Below are 7,870 nucleotides of genomic sequence, written 5' to 3'. Positions count from 1 at the left end.
AGGACTCCCCCTGACACCTGCACAATCAGCCCCATCTCTCACAGGCTACAGGGGCCCTTTTCTCCAGCCAGGCCGAATCATAGCTCCTTCCTGTTCCCCGGCAATTCGGTCTGCTTGCAGGGAGGGTATTGCTCGCTGCAGGCAGCCAGTTCTACCCGTGAGCAGCTTGGCACCTTGGGACCTCTTCTCAGCCAGGTAAGCACTGGAAAGTACCAGCAGCCAGAAGATCTTCCCTCTGCTGCTTCAGCCCAGCAAGATCACTCTTGCTTCAGTTCTGAGTTTTCTTCTTTTTTTCACGCCCTGTCCTGGAATAAGAATGACAAACCCATGTTCCATTTGGGGCGTACTGTGTAACCAGAGGGGCTATGAGGATGGAGGCAGGCAGCACTCCATTTCTCTGTCCCCTCTGACCATCTGCCCCTGCCAGGACTTTGGGCAGAGAACTCCTTCCTCCCACTCTCACTGAGCTCCTGCAATTCTGCTCTGTAAACCTCATTGCATTTCTCTGCAGGGACAACCCTATGCTCTCAACAACACAGTCTATGCCAGCTGACATGGAGCTGTCAGACCCTTCCCAGAATCCGTACTGTGACCTAAATGCACTACAAAGCTGAACTGATCTTTTTTTTTCAAAATGATAGAACTACAGAGGTCTGGTTAAACCTTCCTGGAGGTGTGAGTTAAACTCGTTTCTTCTCAGCAAGAAACCGAGTGTGCTCTGCAGGGGCTCGTCATAGCACCACTCTGTCCCATCTGCAAAAATCGAGGTGTTACAGATGGGTTTGGATTGGCAACACAAGGGACAGCTGTTCACAGCTCAATGGGCCCATGATGCCTCAGGCCATCAGGGCAGAGATGCCACCTGTAGGTGGGCACGAGACCCAGGGGTGGATGTAACCATGGACAGCATCTCCCAGGTTATCCATGATTGTGAGACGTGAGCTGCCATCAAGCAAGCTAAGCAGGTGAAGCCCCTGTGGTATGGGGGGCCATGGTTCAAACAGAAGCATGGCGAGGCCTGGCAGATTGACTACATCACGCTGCCTCCAACCTGCCAAGGCAAGTGCTACATGCTCCCAATGGTAGAAGCCACCCCGGGATGGTTGGACACCCAGCCTGTGCCTCATGGCACTGCCCAGAACACCATGCTGGGCCTTGAAAAGCAGGTGCTTTGGAGGCATGGTACCTGTGAGAGAATTGAGTCCACCAAAGGGACTTATCTCAAGGACAGCCTTATCAACACCTGGGCTAGAGAAGCTGGCATTGAGTGGGTACATCACATTCCCTACCATGAACCAGCAGCCAGGAAAGTTCAGCAGGGCAATGAACTCTTCAAAAACACATTGAAGGCAATGGGGGGATGGGACCCTCAAGCAGTGGGAGCTGCATTTAGCGAAGGCTACATGGTTAGTTAATAGCAGAGATTCCACCAAGCAAGGTGGCCATGCCCAATCCGAGCCCCTGTGCACAGCAGGTGGAGGCAAGGTTCTGGTGGTGCACATGGGAGGTGTGCTAGGAAAGACTGTTTGGATTAATTCTGCTCAAAGACAAATCCACCTGTGGGGTTGTCTTTGCTCAGGGACCAGGTTGCACTTGGTGGGTGATGCAGAAAGATGGATAAACACAATGGATATCTCCAGGGGACCATGTTTTTGGGGTGAATTGCCCAAAACACTGTGCTTGTATCCATATCGGCATCTATGTGTGTATGTATATAATTAGGATAATATATGGATGTTTATAGTTTAAAAGTCAAAGTTTGATGTAACGTGTTGGTATGGGAAAAATTCAGGGTGGAAAATGTTGTGTGTTTGGGGTGGTTTTTTTGGTGAATTTTCTCTCATTTGTTACCTGGAAGGGAGATGTGGAGAGGAGAGGGCAGTTGATGCCTGTGGGGAATGAATTGTCTGTGGGACAATTGAGATGCAGAAGGACTGGCCAATGACTCTCCCATTCCACTGGAAACTTCCAGGGAGGGAGGGCAGGGTTGGGCACTGGCTTGCTGAGAGAAGAACCTGCTGGCCATGCTAGGAGCAGGGCAGTTTGGGCAGTTTCTGGTGCTGGACCCGGCGCTGCTTCAGAATTCTCCTTGCCAGCCATAGGTGAGCCCATTGCTTGCAGCAACTGCTGGTTGATGGGGACTTTTCCACACTCACCATTGCCAGGAAGATCCTCACCATCTGTGTGGGTGCTTGAGGGGAAACGGGACCACCCCACCTATTCTCTCTCTCTCTGGAGAGAGGGAGCCCCAGGTGCTGCTTGACTGGAACCACAGCAGAGCTGCCATGGCCAGGATACTGCCACAGACAGGTGAGAACCTGGGGAAAGCAGAGCCCCAGCTTCCCTCTGTCCCCGAGGCCGCCGTTACCCCTGGGGTGGCTCAGGGCTCGCAGCCGGGGGCCCCTGGAGCCCCTGGGCCAACAGCGCCCCCCGGAGCCAGGGCAGAGTCACTGCAGCCGCTCTGCCTCGCCGGCAGCTCACAGCGCCCTCTGCCGGTTGTGGTCATAACTACAGCAAAGGCAGAACTGCTCAGCGGCTGGGAAGAGTCTGGCATTGCTTGGGGGTGCTGGTGGCTTTTCTCTCTTGTTCACCTATTTTTATATATATTCTAGTAAAGAACTGATATTTCTTTTCCCATATCTTTGCCTGGAAGCCCTGTAATTTCGAGTTGTAATGATTTGGAGAGAGGGGGCTATCTCTCCATTCCAGGAAGTTTCCCAGCTTTCCTGGAAGACACCTGTCTTTTAAACCAGGACAATCTGCTGTCATTAATGGAGAAATTGACTTAGGGGGTAAAGGAACTCACAGATACTTGAAGCTTCAGCCCTTGCCTAGGAATTGTTCCTGGTCTTCACAAAACAGGGGCTTTGATGGTTTGAAGAATAGTCTTTGAATGATCTCTACAGCCCAGCTTTTACCTCCCTCAGAGTGCTCCTTCCCACAGTATGTCACACCAGTGTGGCACAGATCCTGGGCAGGTGACATCCACTGTCACCAACAACAGGACCACTTTACCTACCACCAGTGAGAGGGAGCGTGGTTCATTCCATTTTTTCCCGCGTAAGATATGGAGCAGAAATCCTTCTTGTAAATCCTTCCATTTCTTTCTGAATAAGTACATACAAGCGAGGATGCCTTGCACAGACTCTACCTTCTTGGAACCCTGGGGATCAGTGGCACAAAGTCTGGCGGTGGCCGTTGGAAGGACAATGCTGAGTCCAGTCCTTTCTGACACCTTTGTTAGTTAATTGGGTGATGGGGCCAGGGTGTGCCCTCCCACAAACCAGGAGGAGTGGCTGATCTGCCAGAGAGAAGTGCTGCCATCCAGAGGGACAGTTCAGCAAGGGTGACAGTTCAATGACAAGAGCTGAGTCCTGTCCTTGGGAAGGAACAACCACAGGCACCAGTATCTGCTGGGGGCCACCCAGTTGGAAAACTGAAGTTTGGCAGGGTTCTGCTGGACCCCAGGATGCCCACGGGCCAGCAATGTGCTCCTGCAGCAATGCAGAACAGCGTCCTGGGCTGCACTGGGAGCTGTGTCACAGCTGGCCGAGGGAGGGGATCCTTTCCCTCTGCTCCACACCAGTGAGGCCAGCCCTGGGGTGCTGGGCCCAGAGCTGGGCTGCCCAGTATGGGACACAGGCACAGACTGGACAGAGTCCAGCACAGGGCCATGAAGGTGATGGAGGGACTGGAGCGTCTCTGCCATGAGGAGAGGCTGAGAGAGCTGGGACTGCCCAGCCTGGAGCAGAGCAGGCTCAGGGCATCTCATCCATGGGGATAAAAACCTGGGGGGAGGCTGCAGAGGGGACAGGGCCAGGGACAGCCCCAGGGCCTCGGGCAGAAAGTGACACACAGGAAGGGCCCTCTGAGCTCAGGAGGCACTTCTGCACTGGGAGGGTGGCTGAGCACTGGTGCAGGTGCCCGGGGAGGTGGGGGAGTCTCCATCCCTGGAGAGACTCAAAAGCCACCTGGACACATCCTGGGCAGCTGGCTCTGGGTGGCTCGGCTGGGGAGCAGGAGCTGGGCAAGGTGACCCAGCCTCCCCCAGCCTGAGATTCTGTGACTCTGAGAAAAAACAGGCTGCAGTTCTCTAAGGACAAATGAAAAAGCTCCACACACGGCAGGTTTCTCCTGCCCTCAGCAAAGTGGTTCATGGCACGTGTCTCCCTTCTGCAGATTCCTCCCTGGAGTGAGGATGCTCCTCAAGGTCACGCCTTGAGGCTGAGAGAAATGTTTTCCCATGGTCATTGGTTTGGGTGAGTCGCATCAATCTTTAAGAATTGGTTTTTGCTGCCTTGACTAGAATTGCTTCAATGTTGCTTCAGATATAATGCACTGTACTGGAAGTTATAGGTCTCTGCCCTGGGTAGTAAATCACCCTGATATAGATCCATTAGTTTAATGGTGATCATAAGAAACTCTTTATTTTTCTATAGATATATCCTACATCCTATGGAACAGAGTTGTATAAAGGTTCTATACTATCTATCTACACCTATACTATCCTTTAAACATAAACTATTGGCTAGTCTAAAACTGCATCCAGCTGCAGCCTGGCTCCTCTCTGAGACGTTCAGGAAGCAAGGAGGTCCCTTCTGCAGCTTGTATCTCCTGCCTGCTCCCTGCACAGCTCTCCAGGTGGTCCTGTTGGTCTTGGGCCAGCTGTGACTGCAGCAGGGACACCTGAAAGAGGCACAAGGCCCAGCTCAGACAAGCCCACGCTGGCAGGAGCACCTGCAGCGCCACGGTTCTGGCTCTCGGGGCAGACACAGCCTCAGCCCTCATCAATACTCTGCCCTTGGGCAAGGGGAAAGGAACAGGCTCCCAGACAGAACAGAGCTCAGATGGCCAACAAGTCCAGCTCAAGGCTGGCAAACCCTTCCCACGTCCCTTCCTCAGCCACCACCAGGTCTATTAGAGAGACTTCCAACAGCATTGAAAAACCCAGCTCTGCTTTCCAAAGCACACATTAGGGCCACTCACCCCTTCCACAGGCTGTGCATCAGCAGGAGGGCTACCACTCTCCTGAGCTACTGGAGGACTCTTCTATTTCAAAAGCTGACTGATTTTGATGGGCAGACTCCTGGACAGGCAAGATAAAGTAGTCTGGGAGGAACACTCGCCTAAAAGTTCGGGTTCTTCTCCTTTCAGGTTCCACCTGCACATTGGATGGGAGAGAAGGTCACAGAAAGCTGTCAGCAAACATGAAGCAAAAGGACCTCTGGACAGCAAGGCAAGGAGATGCCTACTCTGAGATCCTGAACTGCACCAGACAACACTGGGGGCAAAAAGCTCTCGCGGGGGGCTGTGCAAGAGAGGCCAGTGTGTGTGTGCAGGGACATGGCACCAGGGAGGGGGCAGTGGAGTGAAGGTGCCCTTGTGAAAGCTAGGGGCTGCCACAAGAGAGAGAACAAACAATGGGGTGTGTCCACAGCAGGGACAGGGAGAGGCAAGGGAATGAGCAGATGTCTCCAAAGCACTGCCTGGGCTGAGGTGCCAAGTTCCAGAGGAGCCTGAGGCTCTGCAGAGGCAGTGAAAGCCCAATTTACCTGCTCGCCACTTCTACTGGGCACAGTGGATAATTCAGGCCTCTCTCTCTTCTTCTCTGCTGATGGACCTGGCTGCTTAGATTCCAGGCTGGTCCTCGAGCCATGTAACTGCTGCTCCTCTTGTGCTCCAACAGCCTGCTGGGTATGAAGAGAGGAGATGATGCCCATATTTCAAACACCTCAGAAATCTCCATCTCAGGAAGCATCTTCAAAGCACCAGCAGTGCAGCTGCTGTTCAGCCCTCGGGACAAAACTCAGCTGGGTTTAGTCCATCACTCTGCTCACCTGCTCCATTCCTTTGCACACAGAATCCAAACCCCCATGTGTTGCCTCCCCTTGTGTGGGCACAGGAGAAGCAGCTCCCCATGCCCAGCTTTTGGGCTAGAGCTGGTTTGAACAGTGAGCTCCTGCACAGGCAGCCCAGGGCCAGGGAGCAAATTCTCCCTCTCCCAAACATCAGAGTATTCCACAACGGGAGCAGAACACAATATGGGCAACCAAGCCCGGGGGAAGAATGAGCCTTCAAGCAGTCCCGAGGCCTTGAAACTCATCAAACTCTTCTTTCCTGACACCACAGGCTTCTGTTCCAGAGGAGCCTGAGGCTTTGCAGAGGCAGTGAAAGCCCAATTTACCTGCTCGCCACTTCTCCTGGGCACAGTAGATAATTCAGGCCTCTCTCTCTTCTTCTTCTCTGCTGATGCAAGCAGTTTCTTAGATTCCAGGCTGATCCTCGAGCCATGTAACTGCTGCTCCTCTTGTGCTCCAACAGCCTGCTGGGTATGCAGAGAGATGATTCCCATATTTCAAACACCACAGAAGCTGTCCCTCAGAAATCTCCATCTCAGGAAGCATCCTAGAAGCACCGGCAGTGCAGCTGCTGTTCAGCCCTCGGAACAAAACTCTGCTCCCTTTAGACCATTCTTTAGCTCACCTGCTCCGTCCCTTGGAATGCCACAGCATGACCAGCCCATGCTGCCTCCCCTTGCAAGGGCACGGGAGGAGACGCTCCCATGCCCAGCTTTTGGCCTGGAGCTGAACAGCAAGCTCCAGAGCTGGATCAGTCGTTCCAGGCGTGCCAGGAAACAATCTGGCAGTCAGTGGTCTCTGGCTGGAGCCAGGCAGACAGACAAGGCTGCCTGCTGCAGCCCGGGCTGCTTTACCCAAGCAGGCCTGCACTGACAGGGATAGAGACCCACCTCTTCATGGGAAACATCATTGGAATAATTCAGGGACGCTGCAGGAGACTGCAAGTCAATGCCAGTGTCTGCTTGGATACGAGTCTTTCCCTTCAGGAAGGCCAAGCGTTTCTGCAGAGCCCCTTTGGCAATTTTAAACGTGGTCAGTGCAGCACTCAGAGTGTTCCCTCTTTCTTCCTTCAAAGCAGCAGCCCCATGCTTCAACTCTTCCTGCATGGTTTCCTTTTCACTGTCCAATTGTTGCATTCTTTCCTGCTGACTTTGAATGTTGAGTGCACGCATTTCATTTTTCCTTTCCAGATCTCTCGTCTGCTGCTGGTACAATTCCTGTCCATGCTGCCAAAACAGGGAGAAAAAGGGTCACTCATTCCCTCTCTTGGTTTGCTTTTCATACCAGATCTGGACTCCTGCAGCAGGGGCAGGCACAGGCTGCCCCTCTCTCTCTGCTCCTCAGGATGCTGCAGACCTTAGCTGGGATCCCCCTTGATGCTGCATCTTTCCCAGCTCACTCAGCCCCTCCCAGCTTCCTTTCTGCTGTTCCCCGACCTCCTGCAGCTCCACTCCAGTGCTCCTTTGGGGAGGAGCTGCCAGAATGGCAGCCAGGATTTCAAGTGCACGCTAAGCAGGATTCAGGCAGTGCCGTGAGGATGTGCTCTCCATCAGGGAGGAAGGGAAGAGCAAACACCCCCAGCCTTTCTTTCCCTGGGGCTGGGCTGACAGGAGTGGTTTTCCACCTCTCCGGTGTAGAGTTTCCATGGCTCCATCCCTGAGAGCCTCACTGCCCTCTCTGGGAGCAGCAATGGCCAGGTCAGTCTGTCATTCTCTGCTGCCACGCAGGACGAGTTCTCCCCTTGCAGGCACACGTCCTGGTGGGGATCAGCACTTGGCTTTCCTCTCCTCTCTCCCAACTGGCTGCTCTCACATGGCCAAGGCCAAACAGCTTTCTATTAACAGCAAACTTGGGACTCTCCCCCCTCCTTCCAGATCCAGATATTTAGAAATCTGATCATGGGTTTGGACACCAGGAATTCCCCAAACCATGCAATGTCAATAGGGACAGTGAGGACATTGAGAACAAAAGGTTCTAGGGCACAGAAGCCCAGCATGGAGGAAAATCAGCAG

At 53.4% G+C, this 7,870-nt stretch overlaps 1 long non-coding RNA gene across 1 annotated transcript; it reads left to right on the top strand.

Moving 5' to 3' along the window:
* The first annotated feature begins 54 nt into the window (after nucleotides 1-54).
* Nucleotides 55-5,242, top strand: LOC132335641 (uncharacterized). The gene is made up of 3 exons (XR_009488715.1): nucleotides 55-195; nucleotides 4,180-4,259; nucleotides 5,155-5,242. It is a non-coding gene; the product is annotated as an uncharacterized LOC132335641 (long non-coding RNA).
* Nucleotides 5,243-7,870: the final 2,628 nt, after the last annotated feature.

This window comes from Haemorhous mexicanus, chromosome 18, assembly GCF_027477595.1.
Source record: "Haemorhous mexicanus isolate bHaeMex1 chromosome 18, bHaeMex1.pri, whole genome shotgun sequence".
In the NCBI taxonomy this organism is placed as follows: Eukaryota; Metazoa; Chordata; class Aves; order Passeriformes; family Fringillidae; genus Haemorhous; species Haemorhous mexicanus.
The sequence above is the reverse complement of the archived record's forward strand: the minus strand, read 5'-3'. Positions and strand labels throughout refer to the sequence as shown.